We start from the raw sequence: 15,398 nt of genomic DNA, 5'->3' as shown, positions 1-15,398 counted from the left end.
CATGACTAGAAGGAGTCCAAAAACCAAAACCCTAACTTAATACACAAATCCACATATCATAACTCTTGCAGGGAGGAAAGAAAGGGACCAAGATCACATTTTTATGATTCCTAGCACTCAAAAACGTCTGAAATGATAACTCTTATGGTTTAGAGTAAGCCATACTCATGAATACCAAATCTATAGGACCAAAATGCATAAAAACTTAAGAACTGGAAAGATCTAAGGAAACATTCATCAAGTTCATAACTTTTTACCTACTGGAGGTTGCTTACAAGGTGAGACACTCAGATCTACAAGATTTGAAGCTTTCTAAAAGAACTCCACGGATCTTCTTCCTTCAAGGATGGACACCAAACACACAAATGGCTCAAAACTCACAAATGAACACTAGGGTTTGCAATGGATCGATTTGAGAGGATAGAGGCTGGAGGTTGAAAGGGTTTTTAGGGTTAATGATGCTTAAATAGTGCTCAAACCTATAAATTAGGATTTGCATATCTACTAAGTATGCCCAACGTACCTCATAAGTATGCCCAACATACCTCATAAGTATGCCCAACGTACTCACATGCACCACGACCCTTTAATGAACTACGTCATGCGTATGCCCCAAGTAGTCATGGCATAAGGATCGATTATGCAACAATTTTATACTTTGGTTTAAAAAGGTAAATTCCTGATGTTTGGGTGTTACAGATCTTAGATCTTTAAAAGGATCTGGAGCATCATATTGTGCATAATATGATCACACACTGAAAGGAAATGTTCTAGTAACAATATCATGCCAATCACTTCGAAAATGTTTGAGGGATTCAACTTTTTGATGATGATATTGCTTCTTTATGAATGGAATGTTCTGTTTTGAGGCTATACCTCCCACTGGAATCTATGAATTAAATCTTTATGGTCCTTCAAAAATAATTTTAAATATGAATTGAACCAAACCAATTTGTGGCATTATCAACTTAGCCATATAAACAAGAAACACATATTACAACTTCAAAATAGTGAAATTTTAAAGGCAAATAAAATTGATTCATTTGATATATGAAAATCTTGCTTTTGTAATAAGATGACAAAAGCTTCTTTCTCTAGTTTCAATGAATGGGAAAAGGATTTTCTAGGAGTTACACTTACACATACTTATGTATGTGGTCCTTTCAAAATCATGTCTAGATATGGTGAAAGATACTTCATCACCTTCACTAATGAATATAGTCATTATAGTCATGTGTTCTTAATGAAACATAAGCATGAAGTATTTGAAGTGCTCAAATTGTTTCAAAGTAAAGTTAAAAATAAACTCAATAAGACAATTAAAAGCCTTCATTAAGATATATGAGGCAGATATCTAACCCAAGAGTTCTTGGATTATCTTAGGAGTTGTGGGATTATCTCACAACTTAATCCAACTAGAATGCCACATTGAAATGGTATCTCTAAGAGGAGGAGCCGAACCTTATTAGATATGCTTCGCTCTATGATGAGAAGAAGTATCGTTCCTTTATAGTTTTGGAGTTATGCCTTCCGCATCACCACCCATATTTTGAATATATCTCTAACTAAGAATGTATATCAAACACCTTATGATATTTAGAATGGGAAGGTTCCATCATTATCTTAATTTAAGGTGTGGGATTGTGAAGCCTATATAAGACATGAAGCTTCAAGAAAAATCTACCCCAAATTTACTAAATACATATTTTTAGGATATCCTAAAGATTGTTCAGGGTGTTATATCTATAATCCCACCAAGAACTAGATCTTTTGTTTCTCGGAAAGCTGAGTTCTTAGAAAGCAAGTTTCTGATGGACGAAGTAAGTGGGAGGCCTATGGAACTTGAAGAAGATCAAGAACCACATCCTGATGCAACACAAATTGGCACTAGTTCTCAACAAGAAATTGTTAAACATGAACAAATAATTGTTCAGGAATCGAACGAAACAGAAAGTGTTTACAAATTTGGTAGAAATCATCAAGAACCATAGAGATATGCATTTATCAGTGACGAAGGCTTTTTGAAGGATTCTGATGAACCCACTGAAGGGTTTTGAGCATTCTAACACTCCTATGGTGTACATGCAACCCTAGAAACCTTGGACCTATGTTTTCTCTAATATTAATGCAAATTATAAATTTCCAAGGTTTACATCCTAACTAGCATGACATGGGGAACTTGAATCATAAAATGCTAGAAAAATTACATACCTTTTAGTAGTGGTTGATTCCTTGGAGTTTAAGAGCCTAGCACCAATAATGTGGATGCCTCAAATGGAAGTCACAAATCACCACAAACTTTGGAAAACTATGAGAGAGTATGTATGCACTCTAGAAATCGGCCACCTTGCTCACACACACACTAGTGCCAAATCAAGTGCCAAAGACTCATTTATATAGTGTGGAGGATTAGGGTTACATCCATGTAAACCCTAATACCCATGACTCTTCCTTTCCAAGGATCCATGGGTTAAAAGCTCCATGGACTATCCATGGACTCCCATGCAAGTGTTGGATAAGGTGTCTAAGTCCATAACTATTTCTGGTATGTACTTGACCCGACCCGGCATGGTCCATTTGGGTTGCATGGCATCATGCATTTGGATAGACTAAATGAGAGAAATAACACTTGTGGTTTATTAATATATTATAAGTTCTAATATATTAATAATATTATTTAGTTAGTTTTGATGAAGAATTAATCTAGAATTAATTAAGTGATCAAAAGGAGAGTAATTAAATATATGGGTTGATTTTGTAAATCATCCATAACTTGTATAGTGGGCTAGATGCTCCATGGATTATCAAGTTAGGCTAAGGTCCATAGAGAGGGCAAGCCGAATTTAGAAGTGTTCTACATTCTCTCAAAGTTATTCCAATGCACTTGGTGTTGTGTGAAACATTTGAGGCATCACACTTGGGGTGCTAGGCTCTCAAGGTTTTTCAAGGAATCAAATCAACTACAAGGTATGTAATTCTAGCCATCTTTTATGTTTAAAGTTCCCCATGTATGCTAGATAGGATTATAAACCTTGGAAAAAGTATTTTGCATGTATTTTCGACAAACATAGATCCAAGGTTTTCTAGGGTTGCATGTACAGTTCGAAGTGTTAGAATGCTCAAAACCCATCAGTGGTATCAGAGCCTAGGCTTGTTTGTTGATACTTGATGCAAAATAGTTGAAAAAATCAAAATTTTATGCTGTCTGCACAGGGGACTTGCCGAGTCCAAGCGAATCTTCAACCAACTCGGCGAGTTAGTTCTTGCACTCGACGAGTTGGTCATGCAGAGTGCAGTTTTTCGATTTTTGCTGCTGGAAATGGACTAGAAACATTACCCTAAACTGTTTTGGTGTTTTAAAACTTGTTTTAGATGGTGTAATGACTGTTCTAATCCATTTACAATGGATAATATCAAAATTACATGATTATATGTCTTCATATGCTCTTGAAATTTTGATATGATTATTCATGTTCTTATGAGTTATTGATAAATCATAGGAATTACTTGTTTAATGCTGAATTCATGATCTTTATGTGTTTTAATGGAGTCCATAACTTGTCCTCAAGTTATGGATAACCAAAAGTCACTTTGTATTAAAGCCATTAAAAGAACACATAAGTTACAAAAATGAAGAGTCTTCATTTTAATAACTCATAAGTTATGAATTGAAATGTTTTGTAAAGTTACAAAACTTGCCCTCAAGTTTTGGAACATGTAAAGTCATCTAGTAAACTTTAGTTCCAACCCCTATAATTTTAAAAGTTAAAATTCAACCCTTATACTTTATAATATTATAAGTTAATAATATATATATATATATATATATATATATATATATATATATATATATATATATATATATATATATATGTATGTATAAGATCAAAGTCGTTTTACCGTTAGTAGGCCTCATTCACGAAGCCGGTCTATAAGGGGGGTATAAGGTTGTTGCCTATAAAATGGCAGCCTAATGGGTGTCCACTCTCACCCACCGCTTCCTTGACTGGTGGAGGGTCGTTAGCCGAACGGGTAGGACAATGACTTAAAATTCTCATTAAAAAGTATAATGATTATTATAAAGTAACTAAATGTTTTATATATTCCCAATCTTCGTTACTTTAGGAAAATGTGAATAAGGTGCTAACCCATGAAATTACACTTTACACTTTGATTAAGTCGTTGGTGGAGCGTGTGTGGTTAACCGACACACTAACTTGGACTTAACAAGGTAGGCAAAGGGTGACTTAAGGTTTTTCATAGGTCGGTGGAGCGCGTGTGGTTAACCGACACATCGATTAAGTGAAAAACATTAAGGGTACAAAGTAATTTGCATGGTTACTTCACACCTTGTTTTGTGATCCTCGGTATCCCAGTCACAAAACATGAAGGGCAGATTCAAGATTGAAACATGCCATTGAAAAGTTCAATGAATCTCAAAAGAATCTAGGAGTTTCTAAAACCAAATAAAACCTAATAATTTATATATTTCGTTTTTCATCGTGGAAATTGGTGAATCGTCATTCACCTACCTTTCAAATATGTTTTAGCTTAGATTACGGCATCCCTCTTCTAAGTTATAATATATTGTGATTGGATCCTAGCCTTAATATTACATTTGGGTGTTTTATTAAGGACTATCTTTATATCTAAACTAAACTTGTCTTTTCTTCTTTTTCAGATGTCTTATAACAATGCTGCTTCTGGCTCAAACCCTACCGGCTCCTTCTCTCTCATGAACCTTTGTGGGAGAGTCATCTTTGATGGATCCAACTTTACAGATTGGATCAGGAACATCAGGATGGTCACTCGGTATGAGAACAAAGAATATGTTCTCGACAAGGAGCTTAAGGTACCCGAGCCTACTGCTACTCCTGAGGAGCTTGCTGAATATGAGGCATATGAAAGAGATGCTACCAAAGTGGCATGAATCGTGATGGCTACTATGACAGTCGAGCTCCAAGAGTCCTATGAGGACTACTATCCTTTTGAGATGCACCAGGATTTGATGGACCGCTACCATCAGAGTGCTCGTCAAGAGCGATATGAAATCATCTCCTCCATGATAACAACCCGAATGAAGGATGTTGAACCCATCACGGGCCACATGCAGAAAATGCAAAGGTATATGGACCGCTTGCTGAAGCTTAATGTGAACTTCCCCGAGGAGTTGGCAATAGAAATCATTTTGCACTCCTTACCTTCATGTTATGATCAATTCCGCATGACATACCACATGAACAAGGAGGAAGTTACACTCAGCAAACTTCAAGGACTCCTAAAGACCGCAGAATCAGGTCTTAAAGGTAAGTCGGTTGTTACCACTTCTACTCCTACTCCGAACTCTGCACTTGTCCTGGAAATCGGGAAAGGTAGAGGGAAAAAGAGGAAGAACCCTTCGAAGGGTACCAAGGGTAAGACCCTTGAAGGCTCCTCTTCAAATGGAACCAAGAAAGGTTTCGTCACTCCTTCTTCTGACCCAAAAGAGGCTGAATGCTTCGATTGCCATGAAAAGGCACACTGGAAGCGAAACTGCCCAAAGTACCAGCAAGATCTGAAGGATGGGAAAGTAAAACCCAACCATGCAGGTATTTACACTATATTATCTAATAACTCACCCTATTCTAACTCTTGGGTCCTTGATACCGGCTGTGGTATTCATATTTGTTCTGATTTGCAGGGACTAAGAAGAAGTGAGAATGTGGAGCATGGGAAGATAAACTTGATCATGGGAAATAGGAAAGTTACACCTGTCACCAAGATTGGAGTTTATTCTTTATTCCTAAGTAGTTTGTTTACTTTACAATTTAAATAAATGTTGTTACTCGCTTGAAATGGCAAGAAATATTATTTCCTTTCATGCTTTGTACAAACAAGGGTTTACTTTTTCTTTTGATAATGAAATTGGTGGAATAAATGCTTTCTTTAATAATGTGTTTTATTTTAAAGCATTACCTTGTGATGGTGTGTATGAAGCTGTGTCTGTTGTAGATAAATTAGGAAATAATGTGTTGTGTATTGATTCTACTAATGATAATAACTTGGATAAAGCATCATTATGGCATTGTCGTCTTGGACATGTAAGCAAGAAATGCATAGGCCAACTCCAAAAGGATGGAGTCTTGGAGTCATTTGACCTAAAGTCAGATGATAGTTGTGAATCATGCTTAGTTGGAAAAATGACAAAGTCACTCTTCACAGGTTCTTGTGCTAGGGGTGAAGGTTTTTTGGATCTGGTACACACAGATGTGTGTGGACCCTTCAAAACTGCCACAAGGGATGCTAATCGTTATTATGTGACTTTTACAAATGATTATAGTAGATATGGATATGTCGACTTAATCAAGCATAAGTCAGAGACTTTCGATAGGTTTAAAGAGTTTAAACAGGAAGTAGAGAATCAATTGGGCAGGAACATTAAGATGCTTCGATCCGATCGTGGTGGTGAGTATCTTAGTACAGAGTTCCTCGACTATCTTAAGGAATGTGGGGTTGTCTCACAATTGACACCTCCCAGGACACCACAGTTGAATGGTGTGGCTCAGAGGCGTAATCGAACCTTGTTGGACATGGTTCGTTCCATGATGAGTCGAGCTTCGCTACCAATCTCATTCTGGGGGTATGCCTTAGAGACTGCCGCCCATATCCTTAATCTGGTCCCTACAAAGAAGGTTGCCAAAACACCTCACCAGATGTGGGCTGGAAAAGTTCCTAATCTAGCCCACATTAAGATTTTGGATTGTGAAGCTTTCGTGAGACGTGAGACTCATGATAAGCTCGAACCTCGAAGTGAGAGGTGTATTTTCATCGGCTACCCACATAAATCCTTTGGTTACCTCTTCTACAGACCTAGTGAGAATGTGGTCTTTGTAGCAAGGAGGGGTGTATTTCGAGAGAGAGAGAGTTCATAAGCGAAGGAAACAGTGGGAGGCAAATTGACCTTGAAGAAATTCAAGAGTCAAGTGGTGAAGGAACCTCGGACCCTAGCAGTCAACCTGAGGAGGAAACTCTTGTTGATCCAATTGACGAGTTTGTACCTCTGAGGCGTTCCACAAGGGTTAGGAATGCACCTGAGCACTACTATGGTTTCCATATTACTGCGGAAGGTGAGACACTTATCAATGATGAGACACTGGTGAGTCTGGATGAACCTAACAGCTATGCGGAAGCCATGGCAGGCTCCGAGTCTGCTAAATGGAAAGAGGCAATGGACAGCGAGATACAGTCCATGTATGACAATCAAGTTTGGAACTTGGTTGACAATGTACCAGGTCGTAAGACAGTTGGGTGCAAGTAGATCTTCAAGAAGAAGATCGACATGGATGGTGATGTGCACAAAAGTACCCACTAATTTTATAATTTATAACCCTACTAACTTAACTAACTAAAATGCACCTAGGCAGTGTACCTAGTCGAATTATAGAATAGTTGGGTAAGTCGGGTGTCGATTACAGGGAACGGTGTTACTAATTAATCTACTTGCTATCAAATTAACCTAATTATTAACAAGTTTAAAAAGGGTTTTATCTGATTTTACAAGATCAGACGAACTTAGCTCAAATTCAATTAATAAGTAAAAACACTCTTGTTTAGTTCGAATCCACTTCGTCCTTATGGCAAGCTAATAATTATGGATTATCAAGTTGGTTTTAATTATATTAGTAATTTAAGTCTAATTTTACCAATATTTAATTAATTCATGTAAAACTATGTATGGTCACACACGATTAAACACAGAACCAATTATGAATATGAATATGCTATGTAAGATTTATTATGTAAACGCAATTATAGTCATAATCTACGTTCTCTAGCACAACTAAGTTTATTTGCTTTAATTACTAACTAAGATTGGTCAATCCTAGCTCTAACAATTTAATGTTCACTAAATCATTAGGTAAACAAGTTCATGCAGTTAGTGGTCACTAAGCTACACAGAACATGGAATCAAGCAACTAAAGAAACAACCATAAGCATGCTAGGTAATTATAAATCAAACACAAGCAATTTACCAACTAAATAAATCCATACAAAATTAAGCTATTCATAAGTTAGAAGCTTCATCTAGCTAAACAAGAGTAGCTAGATTCAGCTGCTCATAATAGCAACTAACACACTAACACAAATCAAAGTATAAGGAAACATGTTCATAAGTATCAAATAAGTGAACTAAATTATGGACCTTCACTCTTTTGGTGTTGAAAACCTTTTTCCAGGACCTTTCTTCTGCTAAAAATCGTCTTGTGGAACCTCTTTCTTCCGCCAAAAGTCCCTCAAATCGTAATGGGCAAGGGAATTTATAGTATTCTGATTTCCCGAGTTCACGTCGTGAACCATAAGGATTCACGTCGTGAATATTAGATAACCGTGTTCGGCAAGGACTCTTCCACCCGCATGCATATCTTCTAGAATTCTGGTCTCACGTTGTGAACCATGAATTGTTCACGTCGTGAGTACATCTTTTGGGTGATTTTCCGTTCTTCTTTCCTTCAATCCTCCAAAGTTCCACATTCTGTCAATTTCAGTCCCTATCTTCGAAGATGCTTCTGTTTGGCTCCAAATTAACAATTTAAACTCATAAGTACCATTATTCTATGCAAATAACCAAAATATTAATAGAAATGCAAATAACCAAACTCATAACAATGCTCATTTTATGCAACCCTCCGAATCCATCCCCAGAAATCCTACTTAACCTCAAAGTATTTTTGTAAAGCTACCCAAGCATACATAAACTAGAGAATTACAACTTTTTAGAAGATACCACATCTTGGAGCTCTTGAATTCTTCTTTTCTTTGATGTTTGATCTTTGATTTCTTTGAATTCACTTCTTTCATGATTTTTGGCATCTTCAACTTTCAATCTTTAGAATTTTGATCTTTTGATCTTCAAACTTTGATACTTTTATGCTCCAAAATTCTTCAATTTCTTTACTTTTGGTAATTTCTCTTTTTTTACATGTATCTCACTTTTTTATATCACTCAAAAACCTACATGCTTAAGCAGGGGCGCTTAACTTCAACCTTTATTGGTTAAGGTATAGCTTTCCTGGATACATTTCAGGTTTAGGCTGCTAAACATATTGCATCCCTCAAACTAAGCGAGATTGTGTTTTTGTCCCATGATTTCACTAGAATAAAGGGGGTCACAAATGCATTATAACGTATATCGGCTCAACTAAACATTTGAGCTCTTATCGGATCATTCCAGTAGCAAGTACAGTTCAAATTATTACTACTAGATCCAATTAGTAAAAATTTTAAAATTTACCAAATTATCTAGCAATTTACTTATCTAGCAATTTACTTTTTCTACCCCCTACCCCACACTTATTACATACAATGCCCTCATTGTATGCATAAAATAAAATTCAAAAGCAATAAAAGGGAGAAAAAGGAACAGACTCCCCTGGGATAGAAGTGGCAAGATCGAACTCCAAATGTGTAGTGGACATGTGCATCTCGAATATTGAACTTCATCTAGAAAAGAACTTGGACTTGTACTCGCGAACGATGTAAGTAAGCCAACAAGCGAAAACAATGAATCGAAACTTCAATCTCCCATAAGAATGGTGTAAGTCTTCAAAATGTGTATAGTAGAGGAAATAGCCAGAATGCTCGTCATAAAACACCGAATTTTGGTGACAGTGGAAAATTCACGACGTGAAAAAGATAGGCTCACGACGTGAATTTGCAGGAATGCGGATTCAGAAATCTCTTGGAACCCAACTCATGACGTGAATAGTAGGGGATCACGTCGTGAAAACTGGGCAATTGAAAAATGAATCTGCCCACTTTTCTCATTACTTTTAGCATCCCACTCCAATATCCAAATTAGTAAAAACACTTTTGAATGCGAAAGTTGTATGACTCCTTGCTAATTTCATCCTCTCTCTCGACTCACCCCACACTTATCTGTAATTGTGGGTCTCGACTCTTAACTCTAGACTCGTAACACTCTTGACTAAACTTTCACAACCCTTGACTTTACTCCCTTCCTAAGACTCCTTAGCAAGCTGTAGTTCAAACAACCAAAAGGAAACAAAAGTAACATAATAGTAATCCAAGTGTTTAACAATCCATACAAAGTTTTCAAACCAACAAATCACAACCAAACAAAATAAAAACTAAAAACTAAAATAAATAAAAACAACTAGCGATCAATCATCCTCCTCCTCATCCCGAGCTCCACTAGTGCCCGCCCCATCTCCTCCTTGTCCACGATACTCCGTCCACCTCAGGCAAATTGGGTAATGATACCCTAGGTGAGGAGGCTGCTCCACATGGAAATGCGGAACCATATTTTCCATAGTCCGTCCAATCCAGTTAACACTCAAAGAGAGCTGATCGAAATACCCATCCATATCATCCCCAATATGTGATCCTACCATGGGTGCGGGTGGATGCATTGGCTGCCCTCTCTCTCCCCGTCCTCTCACGTTCCTCCGCCTTGGCCTTTGCTGTGGTTCGGGTTGGTCACCCTGCGGCTCACCATCCTCATCATCCGACTCCACAATACCCCAGTGGGTTCCAAAATTTTGGACCACCCGCATGGTCTCCAAATACCCCATGCTAAACTCATGACCATCCATGCGGGTCATGGAACGAGTGATATCGGGAACTAGTAACCCATACAATCGGGCCAATCGGGTTATGAATTGTCCTCCACAAATAGGGCTCCCGGGGCGAGAACTGGCAGCAGAGCCAGCCAAGAAGCATGCTAAAAAATAAGGAATGTTGCAACACACTCCCAGCCGCAAGATGCACCATAAAAAGAAGAGATTCTGCTTTGTTACTTTGTCCCCATGCCTTCTGTGATTAATGGAGAAAGTGAACAGTCGGTGGAGTAGACGGTGGATAGGAGAGCGAATGCTGCTCTCGGGGGACACTCCGGAATTGAATATCCCGGAGGCAATACTATGCCAAAAATCATAACCAGTAACACAATCAGCATACCCTCGAGCTGCCTCCCTCAAAAACATGTCACACTCGGGAGTCATTGCCTCTTCGGGATTATAAATCCCAACCCTCCACGAAAACTCCACGAGGCTACATTCCTGGTACTCCCCCCAAGACGAAATACCAGTGTTTGCGGATAACGGGGATCTTGGACATTCTCGTGGAATGTTACCGTGGAGAAAAACTCCACACAAAATTCTCTATAAACTTGCTCTTGAACTTGGAAAAGATTTTGCCACCCCGCGCAAGTAAAAGAAAAACCATCCCCAACAAATACTTTGGTAAGAAACGGGGACATCCTATCCACGATTCCAACCTCCCTTAAGCGTGTCCAGTTTATGGTGGGAGAGACTGCAATCTCACGGTTGTATAACCACCCCAATCTATTATTCCATCGCGTATAAATATCCCGTGACATATTCGTTGGAAAGACGTAAAACGGGTGGAGATTAGCAACCTCGGTTGGAACTTCTCTTCTGGGAGCCATTCTTGTAAAAATAAACAAAAACAAACCAACAAAGACATCCCAAAAGATTAGCATTAAACATAATTTAAAACTGTAAATATCCAGGATTCACGTCGTGAATTTCGAGGAATTATCGTCGTGAGTTCGTAAGCAGAACCTGGAATCGATCAAGGCAGAAATCAAATCGGGCCAACCATGTCAAAGGGGTTTACTCCTATGCCAATTCCAACCACAAATCGTCAACATTCCAAGGCTATTAATGTATTTGTAGGGAAAATTTTCGACATTTCAACTAAATACAAACCCTAACCCTAAGTTTCAACTATTAATTAAGAATTAGTCATAAGAATAAAGAAGTATTACCTTAGATCGAAAGATTACGTAAGCAAAAATGAAAGTGGAGTGTATGTCGGCCAAAATCGGAGCAAGGGGGGACTAGATTTCGTATTCACTTCGTGGGAATAAAGAATGAGTTGGTCAAAGGGATTCTGTGTTCTTTAATCTGTGGTCCCGTGTTTGTTACTGTTCACGTCGTGAATCCTTAAGGATTCACGTCGTGAGTCCTGTCTGGGCTAAATCTTGGGCCATTCATTCTTCATCAGAAATGGATTAGTCTTGGGCCATTTAGTTTAACAGAAAATGGGCTGATATGTATCAACGATATATTGTCCGGTTCATTCAGAACTCACGTCGTGAATCATAATGATTTACGTCGTGAATACTGTATGACAATTAATATTTTTTTAAATCCAGGTTTGTCTAAATTCTTAATGATTACCACTTCATTTTTAGGGACCCCACACTCAGTATTTAATTATGAATAAAGTGAGTTGGATGATATGATCTATGTTTCTAAGACTAAAATGCAAAAACTAAAAAAGAGAAAGAAAAAAAAACGCAAACCAAACTCGGGTTGCCTCCCGAGAAGCGCTTCTTTTTAAGGAGTCTTGAGCTGGACTCCGTGCCCCCTACGTCGACTCGTCAGAAGAGTCCACCACCAGGATCTTTTGCTCCTTGAAATGCCTCTTGTAAGCTTGCACTCGACGAATATACGCCTTTTTAGAATTCTCCTTTTTAACTTTGACTTCGTCTCCATCAAGCTTGCGTTTGTCCCCTTGAGTCTTCAATTTTCCATCATTTTTAAGCTCCATAGTATCCTTCTCTTCTTTCTCCACTGGACTTGTTACTTTTGAAGTAACCTCCTCTTCATCACTCGACATCTCATCATCTTCCTTGCTTACCCAAGAAGTTGGATTCGTGTAGGCAATGACTTCAACTAAAAATGGAACAGATGCACTCGGTTTTGTTCTTTTAACTTGTTGAATTGTTTTGATTTCTTCTTCCATGAGCTTCTCTAATTCTTCAAGTTCATTCTCTTCATCAATGTTCAAAACCTCTTCTTGAGCATGACTCCCTTGGAAACCATCGTCTATTCTAAAAATTTCCTTCTCATCCCCAACTCTCAAGGTGAGCTTGGACTCGCGTATATCAACCAGAGCTCCAGCAGTGTTAAGTAACGGGCGACCAAGAATAATTGGTACATTGGGATCTTCTTTCATATCCAAAACCACAAAGTCTATTGGAAAACGAATTTCCCAATTTTCACGAGAATATCTTCCACAATGCCCCGGGGCTGTGTCACTGAACGGTTCGCCATGTGAATAGTCATCTTTGTAGCCTTCAACTTCTGAATATTCAATTTTTGATAAAACAAATAAGACATCAAATTTATGCTAGCCCCAGAATCGGCTAAAGCATAAACTTTCATATTATTCCCAAACTCACATGGGAGAGTGAGTCGTCCAGGATCCCCCATCTTCTTAGGTATCTCTCCCAACATAGCTTTTGAGCTTTGCTCACTTAGAATCACCTTAGAATTCTCCTTTAATTGCTTACGAGCGTCTAACAAGTCTTGTAGGAACTTAGCATATTCTGGAACTTTTACAAGTGAATTAATAAAAGGAGTATTGATAGGAATACCCTTCAATTGCTTGATAAACTCCAGATGTTCTCTCTCCAGTGGACTGAGATTAGCTCTAGACGGGAATGGCAAAGGTGGTTTATAAGATGGAACAGATACTGATTTTTTCTGTTCAGACCGAGCCCACAACATGAGCATAGCGGGCTCACGACGTGAACTGGGTATTCCAGCAGATTCTTCAATTTCGAGCTTCGGCTTCTTTGGCTTTGGATCGGACTGCTGTGGCTCCACTTCTAAGGCTTCTAGGAACCCAGAAATCGCCTCTTCTTCAGTATCTATGTCCATTACGTGAGATTGAGTCTTCTTTTCAGGATTTTTCGGGAACATCTTCTCTTTAACCAAAGTGGTAAGTTGACCAAGTTGTACTTCAAGGTTATTGATGGAGGCTTGCTGATTTTTTATTAATGCATGCTGATCAATCATCATAGCATCAGTAGCATCATGCCTTTTTTCTGAAGCTTCCATAAACTTTATTAACATGGTCTCTAGATCAACTTTCTTCTCAGCTGGTGGTTGCTCTCTTTGGTAAAAACCCCGGCGAGTTTGCCTAAATTTCTCTTCTTTTTGCTTCTTGTATTCATCGTAAGGCAGCCACTCCTTCTTTGGTTTCCTCCAATCTTCATCGTATTTGTCCCCACTCGAATAGCAAACTTGAGCTTTCTTGTTTCCATATTCATCCATATTGCAATCCCTTGTCAAATGCGGGCCGCTACATCTCTCGCAACCAACTCGAATTACATGAATTGATTGGTCCATTTGGGTCAATATCCTATCCATAGTGCTAAGCATTGCCATCACAGTAGCCATCTCTTCAGTTTGTGCACCTCCACTGCCTTTTATCCCTTCACGCCCTGGGTTGTGATACTCACGAGAGTGCTTTGAAAATTCTTCAATCAGCTCCTTGGCCTGATTTGGGTTCTTCTTTGTTAGTGGTCCTTATGAATCAAGGAGTTGTCTAGTCATGACATTCATCCCATCATAGAATATCGACATTTCTTGCTGAATATTTAGGTCATGTTGAGGACAATTCCTTAACAACCCCTTGTAGCGCTCCCATGCCTCGTATAATGACTCCCCCAGATTTTGCTCTAAGTTGGCAATCGCCTTCTTGAGTTTAGAGATTTTGGAGGGTGGGCAAAATTGATCTAGAAATTTCTCACGCAATTGGGCCCATGTGGTGAGTGTACCAGATGGTAGAGCCTTCAACTAGTCTTTTGCAGCTCCTTTGAAAGTGACTGGTAACATCCTTAACAAAGCTGTCTCCCTTGGGATATTAGGAGTATTAAAATAATCCGCAATATCATTGACCTCGTCTAAATGCTTAAAAGCATCCTCATGATCCTTCCCATAGAATGGGATATCCTTGAGTGAAGTAAGGATATGTCCCTTTAACTCGAATGTGGCATTGGCAGGAATCGTAGGATGTACTAAACCCGGCCCCACATCATCTCAAATGCGCTTCTTGTAATCCCCCATAGCCATCTCATCAATGTTCACCATTTCGTTCTCCGGCTCGTTCTCGGGTTCACTCGTATAAAGTCCAAATTCTGTTTCTGATTCGTACTCGGTCTCATGTGGATTAGGAGTTTGATCGAAGACTTCAAACTTGCTCTTTGAGGCTGAACTCGATTCTCCCGTTTTCTTTCCTGACTTCCTTGAAAAGGCTGATTTCAGTTCTTGTAAAGGCGACTTCTTATTATCCTTTTTGTGCAGCGTAGACTCCGGATCTTCCAGTGGTGGCACCAAAGGTGTGTTGGATCCTCTGGTCATCAACTCCTGCAAAACAAACAAAATAAAAAACGTAAAACTGAACTAAAATAGAAAAACAAATTAAAAACAAAGAAAAATAGGATCACAGAATTCACGTCATGAATACTGTAATACTCACGTCGTGAGTTCTGTAATGCCAGAAAAAAAACTGAAACTGGAAAGTAACTCTTTGCAGGTTTTACCCCATAAAAAGGATCGATTAATCTAAAGCAAATAAATAAA

At 38.5% G+C, this 15,398-nt stretch overlaps 1 non-coding gene across 1 annotated transcript; it reads left to right on the top strand.

Annotated features, from left to right (window-relative positions):
• Window positions 1-14,415: 14,415 nt before the first annotated feature.
• On the top strand, window positions 14,416-14,522 carry LOC145117828 (small nucleolar RNA R71). Its single transcript, XR_013712822.1, has one exon. It is a non-coding gene; the product is annotated as a small nucleolar RNA R71 (small nucleolar RNA).
• The last annotated feature ends 876 nt before the right edge of the window (window positions 14,523-15,398 follow it).

Source organism: Lactuca virosa, chromosome 5 (genome assembly GCF_052849685.1).
Source record: "Lactuca virosa cultivar CGN04683 chromosome 5, Lactuca_virosa_CGN04683_v6, whole genome shotgun sequence".
Lineage (NCBI taxonomy): Eukaryota > Viridiplantae > Streptophyta > Magnoliopsida > Asterales > Asteraceae > Lactuca > Lactuca virosa.
This window is presented reverse-complemented; position numbering and strand designations above follow the sequence as displayed.